General features: G+C 42.4%; 1 protein-coding gene and 1 long non-coding RNA gene across 2 annotated transcripts in view; one reads left to right on the top strand and one right to left on the bottom strand.

Moving 5' to 3' along the window:
* Positions 1–23,985, bottom strand: part of C1QTNF4 (C1q and TNF related 4) — a 146,562-nt gene that overhangs the window by 116,885 nt on the left and 5,692 nt on the right. The window contains exon 2 of the mRNA XM_024108326.3: positions 6,459–6,635. The gene's annotated coding sequence lies outside the window, so the exon portion shown is untranslated. The remainder of the gene's footprint in view (positions 1–6,458; positions 6,636–23,985) is intronic.
* Positions 18,020–23,021, top strand: LOC135983417 (uncharacterized). Its single transcript, XR_010601048.1, has 4 exons — positions 18,020–18,137; positions 18,328–18,396; positions 18,970–19,015; positions 22,884–23,021. It is a non-coding gene; the product is annotated as an uncharacterized LOC135983417 (long non-coding RNA).

Here is a 23,985-nt window from a genome sequence, read left to right on the forward strand (position 1 = left end):
GTGAATAGTGACACCTAACACGTAGCCCTTAATGTTTTGTGCAACTCTGTTTGCATGCCACTTGCCTCTTTAATAGCAAATTTTTCTCAGAGTCACGCTCATACTAAGAGCTCTAATAAGATGAGATTTCCTGCCAGTGGTATACGACTAGATCTTGGAAAGCTGTCTGGAGTAGGTGCCATATGCCTCAATCCTAGTCTCATGGAGTTGCCAAGCAAGAGCCTTACCTTCGGTGCCACCACTCTAGAAAGGCAAATGAGAGAACTGCAGCGAGTACCCCACCTCCCTCATGACAGAGGCTATGTCCACTGACTCAGCTGGGTCAGATGACAAGCAGCAGACACTGATTGGACACAACTAGGCATAAAGCTTCCTGTTCCTATCCCCACTTTATCCAAGTAACTTGTTGCTAGCCTGATGATGATGATCAGATCCCCTGAGACCAAGTTCCTGCCTTCTTGCCTGGTTCCTGCTCTTTGTTCCTGGTTCCTTGACCTAATTCTGGTGACTGACTCTAGCTTGACCCTTGGTGTGACTTCCGACTCTGATTCTGGCTTAATCCTTGGTGTGGCTACCAGCTCCCACCCTGGTACTGACCTTGTTGTGGGACCTGACTCTGGATTGACCCTCGGTGGAGCTTTGGATTCTAAATCTGGCTTTGACCTTTGGCAGGACTGACCAACTGTGACCCTGGCTCTGACTAGTTGCTCAGAGCGCCATGTTATGGGCCCTGAGAGTCTGTGAAATACAGCAGTGGAACACTGTGCTAAAAAGGAATCTAAAAGATGAGTTTTTTAAAATTACATCATAACTGTGTCAATTTTGCGAGACTGTCTAGGCTAGAGTAATGGCTATCCAAGCCTATTTTAATTGCCTGAATCTTAGGGCTGGGTCTGCACACAAGCTTGCACTAATTTAATGAAATTTGTTTCCTAAAACTGTTATTTCAGTGAAGGTCTCTCTCTGGATGCTCTAATTACAGAATATGGTGAGGTGTGCTACCACTTATGGGACAGCCTAGTGCTCAGGGCCCAGAAAGCATGGAAGTAATCAAGGAGTAACCTGCCTCATGCTGAGGCTATGTATAAACAGGAAAACGAAGATGACTAAGAGAGAGAAGGGGTCAGAAGTTATGCTGCCTGCTGTGGGGTTGCAGGCCCCTCAGGCTCCAGGACACTAGCCTAACCTGGGCCTTGGAGACTTAGGCATTGCAGTGCTCAGCATCATGATGCCTAACTTCCAGGATCTTAGAAAATCACAGAAACAACACTGCAATCCACAAAGCCTGAGTTAGGTGCCTCGACGCCCTACACAATGAATGGGAAGAGACAGGCACCTTAAAATGTGATCTACAAAAGCCAGCACACTAGACTGAGCTAACCAGTAGGAGATGCAGATGGGAAGATGTGCCCTAAGTCCCTCTCTTCTCATGGAGATAGGCATCTAAGTTCAGGCTGCAAGGTAGCACCTATATTTGCTTAGTGATGCATGAACAGGACTCTGTCTCCTGAAGTCAGGCCATGTCTATGCTACAAACTTTGGTCAACATGAATTACATCAGTGTAAAGTGGTCACAGCTTAGTATATTGCTCATGCAGGTGCATACTTAGCTACTTGCATCAGCGTTGTATGTACTCAGCAGAATGGTCTTTGCTATGGGCTGGTCTACCCTGGGAAGTTACATTAGCATAGCTACATCTCTCTACCCCCAGTGTACACAGTGTTAGGGAAGTGAATTACCTATGCTGATGGGAGAACTCCTCCCATTGGCGTAAGTGGTGTTTACACTGAAATGCTACAGCAGTGCAGATGTGCTGCTGTAACATTTTAAGTGTGGATGTACCCTATCTCAAGTTGACTACTTAACTACAAAAAGAACAGGAGTACTTGTGGCACCTTAGAGACTAACAAATTTATTTGAGCATAAACTTTCGTGGGCTACAGCCCACTTCATCGGATGCATAGAATGGAACATATAGTGAGGAGATATATAGACACATAAAGAGAAGATGTAAAGGTGGGAGTTGTTCTACCAAGAGGCTTAACTTCTTAGAGTTGGTAGGACAACTCCCACCTTTTCATGTTCTCTGTATGTGTATATATATCTCCTCACTATATGTTCCATTCTATGCATCCGATGAAGTGGGCTGTAGCCCACGAAAGCTTATGCTCAAATAAATTTGTTTAGTCTCTAAAGTGCCACAAGTACTCCTGTTCTTTTTGCGGATACAGACTAACACGGCTGCTACTCTGATACTTAGACTCATAGACTTTAAGGTCAGAAGGGACCATTATGATCATCTGGTCTGACCTCCCGCATGATGCAGGCCACAAAGCCGTCCCTACCCTTTCCCTTGACTCTGCTGTTGAAGTCCCCAAATCCTGTGGCTTAGAGACTTCAATTAGCAGAGAATCCTCCTGCTAGCGATCCCTGCCCCATGCTGCGGAGGAAGGCGAAAAACCTCCAGGACCTCTGCCAATCTACCCTGGAGGAAAATTCCTTCCCGACCCCAAATATGGCAATCAGTAAAACCCCGAGCACGTAGGCAAGATTCTCCAGCCTGACCCTCATTAGCCATTATACTATTTACCTGCCATGGCACGCTGTTCCTTTGACTAAAATCACGTTATCCCATTAAACCATTCCCTCCATAAACTTATCTAGCTTAATCTTAAAACCAGACAGGTCCTTCACCCCCACCGTTTCCCTCGGAAGGCTGTTCCAATATTTCACCCCTCTGACTGTCAGAAACTTTCGTCTAATTTCAAGCCTAAACTTCCCCACGGCCAGTTTATATCCATTCGTTCTCGTGTCCACATTAGTACTGAGCTGGAATAATTCCTCTCCCTCCCTGGTATTTATCCCTCTGATATATTTAAAGAGAGCAATCATATCCCCCCTCAGCCTTCGTTTGGTCAGGCTAAACAACCCGAGTTCCTCTAGTCTCCTTTCATACGACAGGTTTTCCATTCCTCTGATCATCCTAGTGGCCCTTCTCTGTACCCGTTCCAGTTTGAGTTCATATTTTTTAAACATGGGAGACCAGAACTGCACACAGTACTCCAAATGAGGTCTCACCAGCGCTTTGTACAGCGGAAGCAGCACCTCCTTATCCCTACTAGAGATACCTCGCCTAATGCATCCCAAGACCGCATTGGCTTTTTTCACCGCCACGTCACATTGTCGACTCATAGTCATCCTGCGGTCTACAAGGACCCCGAGGTCTTTCTCCTCCTCCGTTACTTCTAACCGATGCGTCCCCAGCTTGTAACTAAAATTGTTGTTAGTCATCCCTAAATGCATCACCTTACACTTTTCACTATTAAATTTCATCCTATTTCTGATACTCCAATTCACAAGGTAATTCAAGTCTCCCTGCAGAATATCCCTATCCTCCTCCGAATTGGCAATACCTCCCAGCTTTGTGTCATCTGCAAACTTTATCAGCCCACTCCTACAATTGGTTCCGAGGTCAGTAATAAATAGATTAAATAAAATGGGTCCCAAAACCGAACCTTGAGGAACTCCACTGGTGACCTCCCTCCAACCTGACAGTTCACCCTTCAATACGACCCGCTGCAGTCTCCCCATTAACCAGTTCCTTATCCACCTCTGGATTTTCATATCGATCCCCATCTTTTCCAGTTTAACCAGTAATTCCTCGTGCGGTACAGTATCAAACGCCTTACTGAAATCAAGGTATATTAGGTCCACCGCATTTCCCTTATCCAATAAGTCCGTTACTTTCTCGAAGAAGGAGATCAGATTGGTTTGGCACGATCTGCCTTTGGTAAAACCATGTTGTAATTTGTCCCAATTGCCATTGACCTCAAGGCCCTCAACTACTTTCTCCTTCAGAATTTTCTCCAGGACCTTGCACACTACAGATGTTAAACTAACAGGCCTGTAGTTACCTGGGTCACTTTTTTTCCCTCTCTTGAAAATAGGAACCACATTAGCTATTCTCCAGTCTAACGGAACAACCCCTGAGTTTACGGATTCATTAAAAATTATCGCTAAGGGGCCTGCTATTTCTCGCGCTAATTCCTTCAATATTCTCGGATGAAGATCATCCGGTCCGCCCGACTTAGTCCCATTAAGGTGTTCAAATTTGGTTTCTACCTCGGATATGGTAATCCCCCCTCCTGTATCCCCCTCTGTCATGCTGCTAATATTCCTAATCCCTTCATTGGCCTCATTGAACACTGATGCAAAATATTCGTTTAGATATTGTGCCATGCCTAGATTATCCTTAATCTCCTCTCCAGCTATAGTCTTCAGCGGTCCCACTTCTTTCTTTGCTTTCTTCCTAGTTATATGGCTGTAAAACCTCTTACTATTGCTTTTAATTCCCCTCGCAAGGTCCAACTCTACACGGCTTTTGGCCTTTCTCACTCTATCCCTACATGCTCTGACCTCACTAAGGTAAGTTTCCTTGCTGATCCCTCCCCTCTTCCACTCTTTGTACGCTTTCTGTTTTTTCCTAATCGCCCCTTTGAGACGGTCGCTCATCCAGTTCAGTCTAAATCTCTTGCTTACTAACCTTTTTCCCTTTTTCGGGATACAGGCCTCCGACAGCTCATGCAGCTTTAACTTAAAATAATCCCAGGCTTCCTCTGCCTTTAGATCCATTAATATGTTTGCCCAATCCACTTCCCTTACCAGTCCTCTTAATTTGTTAAAATTAGCCTTTTTAAAATTATAAACCCTAGTCTTTGACTTAATTCTGTTACTCCTTCCATTTAGTTTAAACCGAATTAGCTCATGATCACTGGAGCCAAGGTTGTCCCCTACAACCACTTCCTCGACGAGGTCCTCACTACTCACCAAAACCAAATCCAAAATGGCCTCCCCCCTCGTCGGTTCAGCTACCACTTGATGAAGGAATTGATCAGCAAGCACATCTAGGAACATCTGAGCCCTATTATTGCTACTAGCATTTGTTCCCCAATCTATATCTGGGAAATTAAAGTCCCCCATAATTACACAGTTCCTATTAGTATTTACTTCCCTAAACACATTAAATAGTTCTTTATCCATATCCTGGGTTGATCCCGGCGGTCTATAGCACACAGTTAACTACAGTTAAGAAAAAAAACAAAACCCCAAACCTTTATTCTAGTCTAGATATGCCCTGACTGTTAGGATTTCTCTCTCTTTATTCATTACTTATAAGTCAGTAACCTTAGCCCTATAATCATTTAAATGATCTAATTAGTTGTTGGAACAATTGACCCTATCATCCCCAGCCCCTCAATAAATCTCATTTCTACACATCCCTACATGGCTGAGGATTTGGCCCTACAGCTGGTATAAATAAGCAAAGGTCCTTTGAAGTCAATGTAGTGACACCAATTTGCACCAGCTCAGGCTCTGGTGCATAATTTCTTATCATTACTGATTAAAGTTAATAATTAGTTTAACATTTTTACAAAGCTTTTCACTTTTCCTTTATCGTGTTTTAAAAGGCTGAAAAATATTATCTCCACACAACTAAATTGTAAAAGTAGGATTCTATAACAAAAAACTTAATTGTGTTATAATTATTTTGGTTAGGTGATATTTTTTTAAACTAAAATGATTATACTCTGATATAAGCCCTAGTGTGGATGCAGCTGTACCAGTATAAAGGTGCCTTATACTGTTATAGCTTATTCCCATTCCTGTACAGGAATAAGCTATACTGCTAGGAACTTTTTATATCAGTACAATTGCATCCACATTAGGGGGCTGTACAACTTTATCAGTTTGAATGGTACAACTTTTCTGTGTGGACAAAAGCTTAATTGTGGGATTATAGGAGAGACATGCAACAGTATGCAAAGGAAATGTGAACTTTCATGAACTTAAAAAACAAATAATGAGCTCCACTTCGCTAAGATTACCACCTCTCTAAATATCACTCACAAGGACTCTTTGAAGGAAATAGGATAAGGAGTGGGAGTGGCTTGTCTTCTGAAATACCATTTAAAAAAATCAACATACAAATTACTCTGTTTAAAGCACAAGGAATGTAGAACCTAAACCAAGCCAAATAATTCATATCCGTGTAGCACTCCCTCTTACAATTATTACATCATGCTTTCCTACGAGCTTGAAGTAATAGTGACAGTGGATTCAGTGTTGCAACAATCCAGGCACCAGCAAATGAGTCTTCAAATGGAAGGTTAGGCTTTGGTTATTTGACTTTGCCTGATCTGCGTCACACCCTTACTGATTGGAAATGTCAGTCCTAGATCAGCGTATAAATATTAACTCTTGCCTACATATGCTAACTTCTTAGATAAGTTTGATGAATCACCCAGGGCAATAATACATATAGACTTTGGTCACAAACAGCAAACCAAAAGCACATTTAATAGAGAGGGAGTGCCACATCTCAGGTTTACATTCAGACCTGTCAAATATCAGACATTTTGTGTGACACACGTGACACACGTAGCCTTTTCACACCTACCTGCTTCCCAGATAAAATGTCATGCATTTCTAAAAGTATGTGCTTCCCCACACTTTTGGGCAGAAGACAGCACTTGGAAGAATTTGCTGCTACAGTTCAGTTTCCCTTGGTTGAAGGAAGCTCAGATTCAGCTTCAACCACCTGTTCTTCATCCATGAGCTGATCTTGTCCAAGCACCTAAAAAAAATAAAAAGGTTTGAGTGGGATCTCTAGCTATCAGGAATTAAGAGGAAACTTTCTCTGGGGGCCAGGTTGTCCCATAAACGGCTCTTGCATCTGGTAGGCAATTCCTACGTTTCCTGGAAAAAATATTTCTATGTTGCAGGAGGGAGAGCTAATCTCTTAGAGACCCAGCTCACAACTCCTGTTCCAAATCCCCTCCTTCCCACAGAGGGAATGCATAATGCTGTACACCAAGCCACCAGAATATACTTCTTCTCTTTCCCTGGCAACCGTGCCCTTGTGATGAGGACAGGCTTGGTGAAAATGTGAGTTCAGGTATGTGCCTGTGTTGAGTTTCAGATGTAAATAGGAGAGGGAAGTTAAGTATGCTAAAAAGTTCCCCATTCATGCTCATTATCATAAACCTGCAAAAACTATATTCCTAAATTATGAAAAGGAGCAATTATGCCAATGCTTCGTCTCATCTCTTGTGTTGTATTCATGGAAGGTACCCTGCACCAGCAGGGAGAGGGGAGTCTCCTTGCACAGTTGTTGAAATATAAGCCTTCAGCTGTCGTGTGGGTTTAACTTTTCTGAGAGTAGACCCGGAACCATACCCAAGTGTACCCATGACTGTTGAAAAGTCACTGGCTCTCTGAGTGTCACACTCCAACTTTCCCACCTGCTATTCAGCCTTTTCGATGAATTGTGGAAGTGGGTTCCCAGACTTTTCTATGGTGACACCCATACTAGTTTTACTGAGTATAAGGAACAGAGGCTAAACAGTAGGATTTAAGTGGTTCCAAGTAATAACAGACAGAACAAAGTACGTCACCAAGCAAAATAAAATAAAATGTGCAAATCTATGTCTAATCAAACTGAATACAGATAATCTCACCCTCAAAGATGCTTCAGTAAGTTTTTTTCCTCAGACTGGACACTTTCCAGGCCTGAGCACAATTCTTTCCCCTGGTACAGCTCTTGTTCCAGCTCAGGTGGTAGCTAGGGGATTCTTCATGATGGCTCCTCCCCCTTTGTTCTCTTTCACCCCTTTATATATCTTTTGCCCCTCTCTGGGTTCCCACCCTCTCTTTCTCAATGGAAAGACACCAGGTTAAAGATGGATTCTAGTTCGGGTGACTTGATCACATGTCACTGCAAGACTTCATTGCCCACTTGCCAGCACACATGTATACGGGAAGACTTACAGGTAAACACAGCCATCTGCAGACAATTGTCCTGGTTAATGGGAGTCATCAAGATTCCAAACCACCACTAATGGCCCACATTTTGCATAATTACAATAGGCCATCAGAGTTATATTTCATATTTCTAGTTTCAGATACAAGAGTGGTACATATGTACATATAGGATGATCACACTCAGTAGCATATAAGCTTTGTAATGATACCTTACAAGATACTTTTTGCATGAAGCATATTCCAGTTACATTATATTCACTCATTAGCATATTTTTATAAAACCATATAGACTGCAACGTCACAGAGGGCTATTGTCTCCTGGGATCCTCCTCACTGTTCTGGTGCTGAGTAGTGTCTGTGGATTCCTCAGGATCTGTGAGAAAAGACATAACTAGTCGATTGTGAATGTTGACTACATGTGTCTGATGAGCCTTTTTTGATGTGGTAGTTTACATTTTTGTAACGTTTTCTGGAGGCCAGAGTGACAGATACACCACGTCTTATGTGCATGTGTTCTTGATTCTTGATGTTCTCCTTCCTTGCCTTTGTACACTGTGAGCTAGATGATACGGGGAGGCTGTATATCATGTGGTGACAGATGTAAAGACAGCAATGGCTCTCTGGATGCATTTGTGAGTACTTGGTGATATAATACTGCTTAAGCATTGCCAGTTACATGCACCATGTCACACTTCCATAGTGGCACTCCTTTTTGTTTGTCATTCAAACATATGTGATGCAATAGTTTATTTTTAAAGTATTTTCTGGTTTTCATTCAACAGGTAACTGAAGTGCCTACTCGGGTTTAGGCATTTTGAGCAAATGCAGAAAACATTAACAGAGTGATGCAGGCCACAGTGTGTGTAGTGCTATGGCTCTTAGTAGACATACACACGGTGGATAGTTGTAATACTTCTAGACTATTTGATAGTGGACAACTTTGGTGATACTTGGACTCAGCTGTTCCCACAGCTGGGGAAGACTCTCCATTCTCATATCCCACCATTTTTTCCTCAGTTCTGCCACTGAGCATGGGACATTTAACTTTTTGTTAAGTATTTCCAGCTGCACCCTAAATCTGGTGCTGGGCACTGGAGGACATCTCCCTCCTGGTGCCAGAGAACTGGAGCAAGTCCTTGGTCAGGACAAGTAATGCAAGATGCTCCACATTAGCTGGAGCAAAGTTGGGGAGCCTCTTGTAACTGGCTATTGGGGTACTTAGTATCTCCGATTGTGAGCTCATTTTTCAAATTGCACCTGGCATGCCAGTTGCAATCAGTTGTACGGAGATCAGTGCAATTCTCATTTTTGTCCATATGATGTGATTGTACCTGCATTTTTCTGTGCTCATATTTTGTCATTTTAATTTTTTTACCCCGCATTTTTCCTTCTGAGAACTGATGGTCAGATGCTGCACCAGTCCTTTCTCCCCATTGCATCTGCAATGGCAGCCACAGTGGAAAATTTAGCTCTACATTCTTCTGTAGCCTCTAAACTGACACACAGGGGAGTACTATGCACTGATAGCTATACATAATAGTTTACATTTCTAACACCTTTCATCCCAAAGTATCCCAAAACATCGTTGAAAAAATATACAAGTATTCAAAAAATAGCCATCTGTTGGGTGAAATGTAGCAGCAGTTTAACCTCACTCAACACTACACAGCTGTTCAGGGTGGGAAGTGAAGAAGAATACTCTATCCATTTGAAACTGCAGAAATAAATTAAGTTGGCAGAATGAAATCTGACCAGAAAACTTCAGTTTAACATCTGTATTTCTAGTACAAAAAGGCTAACTGGGCATTAATAAGGCTAGTCAGACCTCAGTTCTGTGTGCCACTTGAAAGACAGCACCTTATAGTGTCATTCAGCCCTGTGCTTGGGCTTTCATAGAATTCTAGAAGATTAGGGTTGGAAGAGACTTCAGGAGGTCATCTAGTCCAACCCCCTGCTCAAAGCAGGACCAACACCAACTAAATCATCCCAAAAAGAATGAGGAGTACTTGTGGCAGTGAGTGCTTTGTCAAGCCGGGCCTTAAAAACCTCTAAGGAAGGAGATTCAACCACCTCCCTAGGTAATGCATTCCAGTGCTTCACCACCCTCCTAGTGAAATAGTTTTTCCTAATATCCAACTTAGACCTCCCCAACCCAGACCACTGCTCCTTGTTCTGTCATCTGCCACCACTGAGAACAGCCGAGCTCCATCCTCTTTGGAACCCCCCCTTCAGGTAGTTGAAGGCTGCTATCAAATCCCGCCTCACTCTTCTCTTCTGCAGACTAAACAAGCCCAATTCCCTCAGCCTCTCCTCGTAAGTCATGTGCCCCAGCCAGCTGATAATTTCTGTTGCCCTCCACTGGACTCTCTCCAATTTGTCCACATCCTTTCTGTTGTGGGGGGCCCAAACTGGATGCAATACTCCAGATGTGGCCTCACCAGTGCCGAATAGAGGGAAATAATCACTTCCCTCAATCTGCTGACAATGCTCCTACTAATGCAGTCCAATATGCCGTTAGCCTTCTTGGCAACAAGGGCACAGTGCTGACTCATATCCAGCTTCTCATCCACTGAAATCCCCAGGTCCTTTTCTGCAGAACTGCTGCTTAGCCAGTCGGTCCCCAGCCTGTAGCGGTGCATGGGATTTTCCGTCCTAAGTGCAGGACTCAGCACTTGTCCTTGTTGAACCTCATCAGAGTTCTTTTGGCCCAGTCCTCCAATTTGTCTAGGTTACTCTGGACCCTATCCCTACCCTGCAGTGTATCTACCTCTCCCCCCAGCTTAGTGTCATCCGCAAACTTGCTGAGGGTTCAATCTATCCCATCGTGCAGATCATTAATAAAGATGTTGAACAAAACCGACTCCAGGAACGACCCCGGAGGCACTCCGCTTGATACCGGCTACCAACTAGACATCTAGCCATTGATCACTACCCATTGAGCCTGACAATCTAGCTAGCTTTCTATCCAATTATAGTCCATTCATCCAATCCATACTTTTTTAACTTTCTGGCAAGAATACTGTGGGAGACTGTATCAGAGCTATGCTAAAGTCAATATATATCATGTCCTCCGCTTTCCCCATATCCACAGAGCCTGTTATCTCATCCTAGAAGGCAATCAGGTTGGTCAGGCATGACTTGCCCTTGGTGAATCCATGTTGACTGTTCCTTATCACCTTCCTCTCCTCCAAGTGCTTCAAAATGGTTTCCTTGAGGACCTGCTCCATAATTTTTCCAGGGATTGAGGTGAGACTGTCTGGTCTGTAGTTCCCCGGATTCTCCTTCTTCCCTTTTTTAACAATGGGCACTACATTAGCCTTTTTCCAATCATCTGGCACCTCCCCCGATCACCACGAGTTTTCAAAGATAATGGCCAATGGCTCTGCAATCACATCAGCCAATTCCCTCAGCACCCTCAGATGCATTAGATCTGGACCCATGGACTTGTGCATGTCCAGCTTTTCTAAATAGTCTTAACCTTTTCTTTCACCACTGAGGGCTGTTCAGCTCCTCCCCATACTGTGTTGCCCAGGACAGCAGTGTGGGAGCTGTCCTTGTCTGTGAAGACGGAGGCAAAAAAAGGTTTGAGTACTTCAGCTTTTTCCACATCATCTGTCACTAGATTGCCTCCCCATTCATTAAGGGTCCCACACTTTCCCTGACCCTTTTCTTGTTGCTAACATACCTGTAGAAACCCTTCTTGTTACCCTCCACATCCCTTGTTAGCTGCAACTCCAGTTGTGTTTTGGCCTTCCTGATTACACCCCTGCATGCTCGAGCAATATTTTTATACTCCTCCCTAGTCATCTGACCAAGTTTCCACTTCTTGTAAGCTTCCTTTTTGTGTTTAAGCTCACTGAAGATTTCACTGTTAAGCCAAGCTGGTCACCTGCCATATTTGCTGTTTTTTCTGCACATCGGGATGGTTTGTTCCTGTGCCCGCAATAAGGTTTCTTTAAAATACAGCCAGCTTTCCTGGACTCCTTTCCCCCTCATATTAGCTTCCCAGAGGATCCTGCTCATCAGTTCCCTAAGGGAATCAAAGTCTGCTTTTTTGAAGACCAGGGTCCGTATTCTGCTAGTCTCTTTTCTTCCTTTTGTGAGGATCCTGAACTCAACCATCTCATGGTCACTGCTGCCCAGGTTGCCACCCACTTTTACTTCCCCTACCAATTCTTCCCTGTTTGTAAGCAGCAGGTCAAGAGGAGAACGGCCCCTGGTTGGTTCCTCCAGTAGTTGCACCAGGAAGTTGTCCCCAACACTCTCCAAAAACTTCCCGGATTGTCTGTGCACTGCTGTATTGCTCTCCCAGTAGATGTCAGGGTGATTGAAGTCCCCAATTAGAATCAGGGCCTGTGTTCTGGAAACTTCAGTTAATTGTCCGAAGAAAGCCTCGTCTACCTCATCCTCCTGGTCCAGTGGTCTATAGTACACGCCCACCACAACATCACCCTTGTTGCTCTCGCTTCTAAACTTAACCCAAAGACTCTCAACAGGCTTTTCTCCAGTTTCATACTGGAACTCTGAGCAATCATACCGCTCTTTACATGCAGTGCAACTCCTTCACCTTTCCTCCCCTGCCTGTCCTTCCTGAACAGTTTATACTCATCCATGACAGTGCTCCAGTCAAGAGCTACCCCACCAAGTCTCTGTTATTCCAATCATTGATTCAGTACTGACTCATAGGGAAACCACACCCTATTGAATGGGCAGCATTCTCTGGGACATGCTTGGTTATCCTTGAAGGTGTCCTATCAAAATACTGGCACCTGCTAGCTTGTGAGATCTGATGGAATCACAGCAGAAGACAATATGGCTGCAGGCTGTAGATGACAAGGAAATGCTAATTGGATGAAATAACAAATTACTGGAAATATTTGTTTGATTCAATTATACCAGTTTTGTTAAAGAAATGTATGGTAGCTTTGCAACTGAACACATGTTGCCTATGTCCAATGAAACCGGAAGCTGCTGCCACTATATTATGGATCTGAAGAAAAGGCTGAATGAGAATTGGCATGACTACTGCAAAAGCTACAGACACAGTATAAGACACAGAGCAAATGGAACTGTTAACAGTGAGAGAGAATCTCCAGGAACCCAGTGTGTGAGAGAGGTCAGTGAACTTTACAAAAAGGATGTAGCTCATCTCAGCTCTAAAAAGGGAAGGTGAAAAAAAACTCAGGACATCAGGAAAAAGGCTTCAGTACATATAATCCAAGAAACCAGCACACTAACAAAGCCATAAAACTCATCTGCTCTAGCAATTGGATCACTCTTCCATGTGATTTTTTTTCTCATACTTGGTTTCTCTTTTCTCTTTTATGTATTATTCTACAAAGTGTTGCTATTAAAAGGTGTCTAATTGGCCAGTGGGGGATCCCCATTGTGCTGGTAATTAGTATAAATGTTGGAGTGAGTCTTATTAACCAAGCCACATTACTTAAATGTTTTATAATAGCAGTAAGACATATGAAAAAATGAGGCATAGGAATATGGTAGTTGCACTTTTAGAGGTCATTAAAGCCCTTCTACTTCAGTTTTGTGCCTTGGAATATACCCCAAAATACGTGGATATCTTTATAACTACACACCAGGTTTTTGTGCTATTTCTCTCCCTGAGGTGTATGATTGTCCACTATAGCTATATATTCACTCATATACTATTTCTGTCAAATCAACTTGTGCTAGATATAAAACTTGGCATCTGTGGGAATGAAGTTGAAGTCCACAGAGTTTTTAAAACAATCTAAAAGTGATTTTGAAAACAGACATGGATCCAAATTGAGAAACAATGGATTAGAATATAGGGTTGGGAATCAGGATTTCTAGATCAATCTTACAAGAGCTGATTGAGATGCTCAGCGTGCAGTCATCTACTTGAACGGAGCACACAGCTATATCTAAGGACAGAATTTGCACCCCTCCAAAACCAGCATTAGCCACTTTCTCATTTCCTTGTCTTTTCTGCGGCTATGAGACTGGAGTAACTTTACAAAACAAAAGAGGGTCCTGTGGCACCTTTAAGACTAACAGAAGTATTGGGAGCATAAGCTTTCGTGGGTAAGAACCTCACTTCTTCAGATGCAAGTAATGGAAATCTCCAGAGGCAGGTATAAATCAGTATGGAGAAAACGAGGTTAGTTCAATCAGGGAGGGTGAGGTGCTCTGCTAGCAGTTGAGGTGTGAACACCAAGGGAGGAGAAACTGCTTCTGTAGTTGGTCTTAGGGGTTGGAGCAGATGCGATTGTACCTCAGTGCTTGGCTGTAGATGATGGATCGTGTGGTGTGACCGGGGTGGAAGCTGGAGGCACGAAGGTAGGCGTAGTGGTTGGTGGGTTTTCGGTATAGGGTGGTGTTAATGTGGCCATCACTTATTTGTACAGTGGTGTCTAGGAAGTGGACCTCCCATGTAGATTGGTCCAGGCTGAGGTTGATGGTGGGGTGGAAGCTGTTGAAATCATGGTGGAATTCTTCCAGGGTCTCCTTCCCATGGGTCCAGGTGATGAAGATGTCATCAATGTAGCATAGGTAGAGAAGGGGCATGAGTGGACGAGAGCTGAGGAAGCGTTGTTCCAGGTCAGCCATAAAAATGTTGGCGTATTGTGGGGCCATGCGGGTGCCCATAGCGGTGCCACTGGTCTGGAGGTATATATTGTCACCAAATTTGAAATAATTGTGCGTGAGGATAAAGTCACAGAGCTCAGCAATAAGTTGTGCTGTGTCATCATCAGGGATACTGTTCCTGACCGCTTGTATTCCATCTGTGTGTGGGATGTTTGTGTAGAGAGCCTCTACATCCATGGTGGCTAGGAGGGTGTTTTCTGGGAGGTCACCAATGCATTGTAGTTTTCTCAGGAAATCTGTGGTGTCACGGAGATAGCTGGGAGTGCTGGTGGTGTAGGGTCTTAAATATTCTGATGAAGAATGTTTAATGAGGTAGGAAAACTTTCAGTGCTTTTTGTACTTTCAGCATGCCAGCCCTACCATTTCAGGAACAGAGGTTTCAAAAGGCATCCCTCTCTGTATTGATGTTTGGACAGTGAGTTCAGCTGGATGCAGAGAGCATGGGGAGCAGAGAAAAGTACTGGCAGGTAAAGAAATGACCAATGTCTTCTCTTTGGATTGGAACTTAGGTTGGTACAATGTTCCTAGGTCTACAAGGTGTTCTGCAAGCTTAATGAGAGAAAAGCTCATTTCTTCCAGGAAAAGCTGCTGGGCAATTTACTAGCTACCTCCAGTAAACCACTCTTTTCTCCCTTTCCTGTGCCTCTTAATTTCTTTTTCTTTCTTCTCTTCTGTGTTACACAATGCATTATGTAACCCTGTAACTATACTACTACCTATTATTTAATTCTGTAATTGTATCATTACAACTATAAAGAGATATATTATACTCTTATGAAAGACACTATATAAAATTAATATTATTATGACAGAGTTGGAGTCATCCTGGTTGGGGCCAAAGTGGATTATGATGATATGCCCTTAGGCAGTGTCTTTAGGGAAGCGTTTGTCTGTTCAAAACCTGCTGCCTAAATTTTCCTCCCCTCAACCCTAAAGGTTGCCATTTTGCCAGTAAAATACCTCAGCAGGATATGGCCTTGGTTCAATGGAGGCATGGGTTACATGTCAATAAATTGGTGTAAACTGGCATAGTTTAGACTCTGAAAAGGCAAAAAGGGAAGTTTGAAGCAGAAAACAAACAAAACAAACCATCAACAGAAGACTGTAGAGAGGTATAAAATAAAGCTACAACCCCACTTCTTGATCTCTCACCATGTCTGCAGCAATATACACCATCTTACTGTCATGGAACTTATATTACCATATCATCTCTGAATTTGGCTCATACCATCTAAACTGCAGTGTATTCGCTCTGCTATGGATACCATGACCAGGTAAATTAATTTAAGCACAATTAGTGGTAATGCAAGTACCATTTTTGTTTGCGTTATCTAACATGGGTTCAGATAGATTGTATTTGGCCCTTGGTGTGTTCTGGTGTGCCAGGGAAGGGGGAGAGTGCAAAAAGACTCACCGCCATCTGGAATCCACTGTGCAAGAGCCGGTCATAACTACAGTGTCACTGCATCCTGCTATTGCCTTTGATAAGTAATCCTAAAGGGAGGGGAGCATACAGTGGCTAGCAGAGTTGGTGACTCATTCAGGGGAACATACACTGCATCCCCATAACAGATGGTGCAGGGAATACACTACTTCTGGGTTCCTGGGCACTCTGGAAGGCACTGTACAATATCTCCCTGATCCATAATACTTACAATTGCTCCTGCTGGTGCAGAGCAACTCCATTCCACCTCCAATGCAGGGATATGACTAAAAGCCACAAAAGAGCCCATAAGATCTAGGGCTATTACACATGCAGATATTTCATTAATGTTAATGGAAGTTCTGTTAATGGATTGGGTGCAGGATCAGGCTTTCTCATTTTGAGATCCCTTGAGACACGAATCCTCATTTTCCTCCATTTGTGCAGGCTCTCAGCATGCTGCTAGCACTCCATAAATAACAATAAATTAACAAAGCTTTATATATTTTTCCTGGAGAGAGTCCTGGCTCCATGAGGACTCTGGATATAAGGACAGAAACCATGAAACAACCCTTGTATTCAATGGGGAGCCAATGCACAGAGTGGCCAACCAGAGTAAAGTGTCCTCAATAACCTGTGTTGCTAAGCGGACAGTCTGATGTGTTTTGAACCAATTGGAGCTTTTTCTCTGCCCGACTGAAAAGAGCGGAACAAAATTCTGGGCAGCTACTGATGAAAGAAGGTGATTTACTTTAATAATTATCTAGGCAGCCAGCAGCAGTGAGGGCTCCCACTCTGCCTCTTCTTAGGGACAGGGATAGGGACAGAGTATGGTGCTACTGCCTGAATCAGGGATCCAAAATGTAGAAAGCTCAGCTGCTGAACTGACTCCTGGCTGCAGGGTAGGGGCCTGCTCTGTTTTCTGATGTTATAAGTGAGGGCACTGTTCCTTTTCTGTGGGGTGCCTGATTTTTGGAGGGAGGTTAACTTTTAAGATGTGTAGCAGTTGTGATGCTACTACCTTGATGGTCACATCCTTTCCTTTGTGCTATTGCGGCTAGAAGGAGGAACTAATTGCCTGGATGGAACTTTTCAAGCTTTCTTTCTGGATACAGTAGCTGGTTTTTCTTGTTCCTTAGTGGGAGCTTGATCTTTTTTTCTGTGCAGCTGTTAATGAAAAGTAGAACAGGTCATTCAAGTTTCACTTAGGACAATCTTCTACTGAAACATGTGATTGTGGGATGGACTGAGAAGAAAATTAATTCCTGATCACTTTGAGCCTCTCCACGTGGTCTAATCAGACTCCATCAAGCAGCCAACTTTGTACTAGTCAATTTTTGGCTTTCCTTGTTTTGTTGGTTTTTGTGCTTATATTGTACCAAATATTGATAAATACAATAACAACAACTAATAGCTTGAGAAAGATTTTAGAGAGGCTCTGGCTGTTTTTGGAGCAATAGTAATTAGTTGTATAGAGACAAGTTACAACATAACTGAGTTTAAGAAAAGATTAACGAAATTGCATGTGCTGGACTTAGGTTTGTTTCCAAAAAACTTTATATCCAAAACCCTCCAGCAGGATATCATGTGAAAACATCTTCATCCAGTGAAACAGAAAACAATAGTACAAACTGTCATTAGCTATCAGAGGGGTAGCCGTGTTAGTCTGGATCTGTAAAAGCAGCAAAGAGTCCTGTGGCACATTATAGACTAACAGACGTATAGGAGCATGAGCTTTCGTGGGTGAATACCCACTTCTTCCGATGCATGGAGTGGAAATTTTCAGAGGCACGTATAAATATGCAAGCAAGAGTGAGTCAGGCTAGAGATAACGAGGTTAGTTCAATCAGGGAGGATGAGGCCCTCTTCTAGCAGTTGAGGTGTGAACACCAAGGGAGGAGAAACTACTTCTGTAGTTGGCTAGCCATTCACAGTCTTTGTTTAATCCTGAGCTAATGGTGTCAAATTTGCAGATGAACTGAAGCTCAGCAGTTTCTCTTTGAAGTCTGGTCCTGAAGTTTTTTTGCTGCAGGATGGCTACCTTTAAATCTGCTATTGTGTGTCCAGGGAGGTTGAAGTGTTCTCTTACAGGTTTTTGTATATTGCCATTCCTAATATTTGATTTGTGTCCATTTATCCTTTTACGTAGGGACTGTCCAGTCTGGCCGATGTACATAGCAGAGGGGCATTGCTGGCATATGATGGCATATATTACATAAGGTGCCACAGGACTCTTTGCTGTCATTAGCTAATCATCTTTGAAAGGTATGATCATGTATGACCTGTGAAGGCAATCTAAGGGAAGAGGGCACTCAGGGGCTACTATATGTATACCTGAGAATAGGTGATTATATTGTCCACCCAAACTATGGATAAAATGGTCTTTCCCATAGTATTGCTTTATGTTGTAAAATAGATAATTTTGTTCTCATTTGTAAATTTGTTTTCTCAATAGGAAAGCCACTGGTCAGGAAAGGATACTGGGATGACCACACTTATGCGTACACATGGAGGCAGCTCACTGGTGAGAATTGTCCTGGACACAGCCTCTTTTTTGAGCCTCCTTTCTCTGTCTGGGCGGATTTTTCAAATAACAGGAAATGACTGAGGTTTTTGCAGAGCGGAGAAGCTGCAGCTCAGAAAGAGCCCCAGTTGGTCTGTTTCCTGACTGGTCCCTCCCCTGCATCTACAGTTGATTGGTCCATTCTCCTGCAAGCCACAGCTGCCAGATCCCACCCACTCAGGCCCTGGCTCCTAGCCCTGGGATGGGGAGGTCCTGCAGGGAGGCGCTGATTGACAGCTATCGCTTTATCCTGGGCTTGCGTCAGCTGTCCTTGCACTGTGACAGGGAGTGACACTGCCCTTCACCTCCAGGGAGTACCCCGGCTGTATGTACCCCTCCATCACCGCCAACTGTATTTCCCCAGATCTGTTCCCCTTCTCCCCCGTGTCCTCTTTTTGGGAACCTGAAATATGGTAACTCTAAGTGAGGGGTTTTGGTGCCCAACTGCTATATAAACCTAAGAACTGCCTTGTAAGTAGATAGTCAAACGCTTAAAGTCCTAAAACAATTAATAAATATATTTATAAAAAATAGGAAAAAATCAGTATGGATTTCCTGTTATGAGAAGACAGATATACAGGTAAGAACAATATTGTCTATTCTTACCCACAATTCTTTAAGCCTGGAATGGACTTTTGGGAATTAACAAGCAGTCCAAATCCAGAGGGGAAAACACAAGAAGCCAAGTTTTTACAAATAGAATCTAAATAAGTGAGATGATTTTCAGAAGTACTGAACTTCCAACAGCTCTCATGCTGTGTGCATGTATATATAAAAACAAATTATGTTAAAAGAACATTATTAAAGCGGAAAAGTCAAGCACTCAGAAGTTAGGAAATGGCAACATTAAGGTTGCCACCTTAATTCAGCCCTCTTATGTGTATGCATTATGAGATACTTTAATTACATGATGACACACTATTTCTCCTTACCCAGCCAGTCTCCCCCTAGATCCCAGTCTCAATCTGCCCCCACCCCAACTCCCAATTCCAGTTTCCTTCCCCCTCCAGTCCCAGTCTCTCTCTCCCCAGATCCTTGTCCCAATCTACTCCCTCTGACCCCTGAGCTGCCTCTTTGCATTCAGATCAGGCAGTTTCCACCTCCATGCTGCCTCACTTAAACTCTCAGTTCTGCAGCTGCACCCTCAGCAGCCCAGAGCTGTAATTACAGGGAAAGTCCTGCTCATCCTTGGGCTGGAGCATGTCCAGTGTGGATGGAACCACTGGGAATTTAACTGTGAAGCTCCAGTAAGTCTCTACTGATCATGTGCAAACTGCTACTTTTCCCACCCAAAAGCTTATAACTTGGCCAAATTTAGGCAGATTTTCACAGGAACAGCAAAAGACACATCTGACACACAAGCCAGCCCCTATCAAATTTCTAGTCCCTGTTCCAAAACATGGTGGCATTAGAGCTTCTCAAAGAACACATAATTTTTGAACATGGACAAAACATATTTTTTCCCTTTTCTTGTTCTCAGAAATAGCTGGACCATTGTGGCTGAAATTTGCTAGAATAATTCAGCCCAGTGAAGACACCCAGGATGGTAAATTTCAGTCCAAATGGTTAAAGTTTGGCAGAGTTACAAACAACCGAAAATAGGGTCTTATGTTGAGAAGTGTTGGCAACTTTATGGACAGTGCTACTAGTCCCACCTATAATAATTTTGTATTGACTAATTGACTACTTTTAATCTTACAGAACCATTACTGATTATAAAGGATGGTCTGTATATTTTTATTATGTCTGTATGCATATTTTGTTAGAATTATTTTGTTTATATGGCTATATTATATGTAGTTGGATTTTCTTAAAATTAATTTTAAAAAATGTATATCGAAGCCCCATACCTTAATATTTTCAAGTATACCAATTCAGCCTTATGGAACAGACCATTTCTGCTCAGCTGGAGTTCACAGGAAAGCTGGTTTGGTAGTGGAGTTGTTTCTGCTTCATTCACTCAGAAAAGAGACCACTGAACAGCTGTATCTTGCATTTAAATACAGACAGCTCATAGTATCCATGAGATAATTTATTCCACAACCTGTCCACCTAATTTTAATAATAATTTTGTACCACCCTCCTTGACCCACAAATCTCTTCTTACTATAAAACCACTGCATAGTAAGGCACAAAGCTCCATGACACAACAAAAAGTGGTCAAAACTCAAATGAAAAACACTGCAAGAGTGGAAGTGCCAAGAGAGAACAGGTCTACACAGATTTATAAAGACACTTTACTAAAATGTTTTGGATACAGATAACATTTCTTGTGCAATATTTGTTATTGTTTCTCCTGCTTTGAACTGGAAACTGCAAGTGCTTTGATAAATGGGACAGAAAAGTTTGTTTAGTTTCACTGCAGCTCTTTTAAGTGCTTCTGTATCCTCTGCTGAAGTGCTATTTTCTAACTTGTATGAGCAGTACTCCTCAGTCAATCACAACAGATTATCTATTTTTCCCACAGGTGGAAGCTTAAGCAGTTTATTTGCTTATACTGATGCAGATGTACCAAAAGGCATTTCTAAAGAGCAGTTTAAAAAATGCACTGGGAAAACATAAAAATGCATATTTTGCTGATCCATTACAATCTTTGCTGTACATACATGTGGCTATTATTTTAAATGTTTTAAAAACATTTTCTGTGATGTTACTAATTTATGTTTAAATTAATTTGGTTGATTGGGATTTATTGATTTCTAACAGGTTTGAAATCAGGTCTTAAATCAGTGGAAATTTTATTGCAAATTCTAATGTTTTAAAAAGTACTTATAGATCTTTCAAAGGCTCTTTAGAGTTTCTAAAGCATTCTTTAGAATGTTAAAAACTTATTTTACAGATGCTGAATAATTGACATTTTAACAATCACTTTAAAAACATGCAAAACAAACAAGTTTTGTATAACACTGAGGGTTTCTTTTATTTCCCCAATTATTGTGACATTGACAGTATTCCTATATGAAAGTTAAGTGTCTATGAATGAAAATATTTTACATAACAGCCCCCCAAGAGATTAGTATCTATCTTTTTAATATTTTTTTTCTGCGTGGTAAGAGGTCTGGATTTCTTGGAATGGGAAGACAAATAAGTGAGGGCAGATCTTTGGATTTCTTTCCCAGTCTTTTTTTCCACAATTGTACAGTCTTTATTTAAAATAGATAAAGACATCAAAAACAACATAGATTCTGCACTTTCAGAACTCTCGGACAGACACAACTTTTTTGCATGCTTCTTAAATCACACCAGATCCAGATGTGAGGTCCTATTTTCACCCAGCCCTGTATGGGAGAATAGGACTCAAGTTTTGAAGAAAGGGGGCCAAATTCTGCATTCTTACTTTTCTGTAGCCAGCCTAGGAAAAGTCGTAGTTGCTCCTCCATAATTCTGGCTCTTTTCTCAGGGCTGCTTTAAATTATGCCAGCTTATAGTGGTCCTCTAGGGGCTGCTACCCCAGCACAGAACAGGTAGAGTGCAATGAGCTCTGGCCCACCCCCAACATACTGCATATCACAGAAGCCAAGTGAGTACTGGGTTAGTGCTGTTATGACAGTAACAGAACTCCTCTATAGCAGTATTTTGCAACGCACATTTATAATCTCGCCAACTTCAAATGTTGAAGGATAATTTGTCAGGCCCCCCAGAATCAGGAGATTTTAAAAAAGAACTCCAAATGTGTTATTTTTATTTGCCTTCTGACTCGTGAACTGTGCAGGTTCGTGGTTTTCAAGCTTATCTTCATAACCATGAGGGCTTGAATGAAAGCTGACATTCTGGTGTATTCACTTGACTCCAGGGGCTTGAGCTTTAAGAAAAACACCAAATATTGTGAACCTTGCAATAAGTCTCGAGAATTGGCTACACTGCATTTAAGACCTTTTGTGATTCTGTACTAGTACAAAGGGGCCACAAAGTAAAGGAAAACCAGAGCCAGCAAACTTTGGGAAGAAGAAGAAAAAACCTGTGTGTTGGCATAAGTTTCAATGGGAAATACTTTTATTTTGTGAGGGGATACTAGGGCTTCTGGGGTATCTCTGCGTGACTTTTAGCTTTGTCCCAAATCCTATCAATCACTAGCCTACCTTGCCTCTCTAATATCCTGGGACTGACACAACTACAACAACACTGCTTACTGAGATTCTGCGCTGGGGTAATTGGGTTTCACACGATGGAATTTTTGTTTATTCAGGGCACAGATAGTGAAAAAGGAAGAGTGTGTAATAAATGAAGTTGTAACAGGACACCAACTCATTTGCTTCAAGAATTGAAAAGTGTGTAGTTAATGAAGGAGAAGGCTGTGGGAAGAGAGAGAATGGTTTTGTAGTTATGATACTGAACTGGATTCTATTCCTGGCTTCACTACACACTTCCTATGTGACATGGAGCAAGTCATTTAAAACAGAATTTTCAGAGGTGTCCACTAACTGTGTGCTTTGCCTCCTCATTTTCAGGAGACCCAGCTTGAGAAACCTAGGGCCTATTTTTGCCAGAAGTGCTGAGCACCTGTAGCTTCAAGTGACTTCCAAGGGAGGACTATTTGTGCTGAATGCATTACCATGATAGTGGGATGTATCCACATGGAACTCAATCACTTGAGCTTGCACCAACTGAAGCGTATCCTTATAAGTTCCTGGGGTGACACCTACTGATTATTTCCCAGTGGAGGAGTTCTTGGGGTGATAAGGGAGCCTCTACACTTAGTAATTGCTTTTCATAGTAAAAGGTACTTATTTGTGGTCCTTTTATGCTGGTTTGGGAAACTTGCCTCTGGGTTCACACAGCTGCTGCCTTTAGCATTTGTAAAAGGGCAGTTATAGCTACACAAGGATGAAAGTGTGGATCCCCCATTTTCTCTCTCTTTCCTCTGTCACTCTCCTGGTTTTCACCCTCTCTGGTACTAAACCTACCAGGTCAGAACAGAAACCACTAGCACAGCTTGTGCTAGCAGCTGGCAGAGCTATTTCACATGGCCAGTCCTGAAGTGCGGGTAAAAAAATACCAAAGGCACAAATGGACCACAACATAAAAACAGGAGTATTGAATTGCTAGAGCACAAACCGTGGCACTTTGGCCAAAGTATTTACATAATATTTTATCTGCCATCCCATGTCCAGCAACATCTACAATACATGCAAAGTCAGTTCCGGTGCTGTATGGTTTTCTTTAAGGCAGTATGCTTGAAGGCATGAAAACCAGCAGTAGTATCATTATGGCATTAAGCAAAATATTTACAATTCATTTAATTTCACACGGTAGTATGTACAATTGTATGGCCCACAGGCATCCTAATGCAATGTTCTGTTTTTCAGCCCTGACTTTTCTTCAGTCTGTCGCCGCTTTGTTTGAGAAACAGTCACACTAAAGATATTTGAATGCTTTGACATGTACCTTGGTGGCTGGATAGATATTTCTATCTTTATAATAGATAACAATGTTTCACCGCTGCCTTAGTTCAGCCAAAAGGACCATATGGGAAAATAAAGTTGTAGCATGTCTCCCCAGCTTTCAGATAACTCTCTGGAACAATTTTCATCTTTCCCTTTTGGGAATCTT

The sequence above is a fragment of the Chrysemys picta genome, chromosome 4 (genome assembly GCF_011386835.1).
Source record: "Chrysemys picta bellii isolate R12L10 chromosome 4, ASM1138683v2, whole genome shotgun sequence".
NCBI classification, from domain to species: Eukaryota; Metazoa; Chordata; order Testudines; family Emydidae; genus Chrysemys; species Chrysemys picta.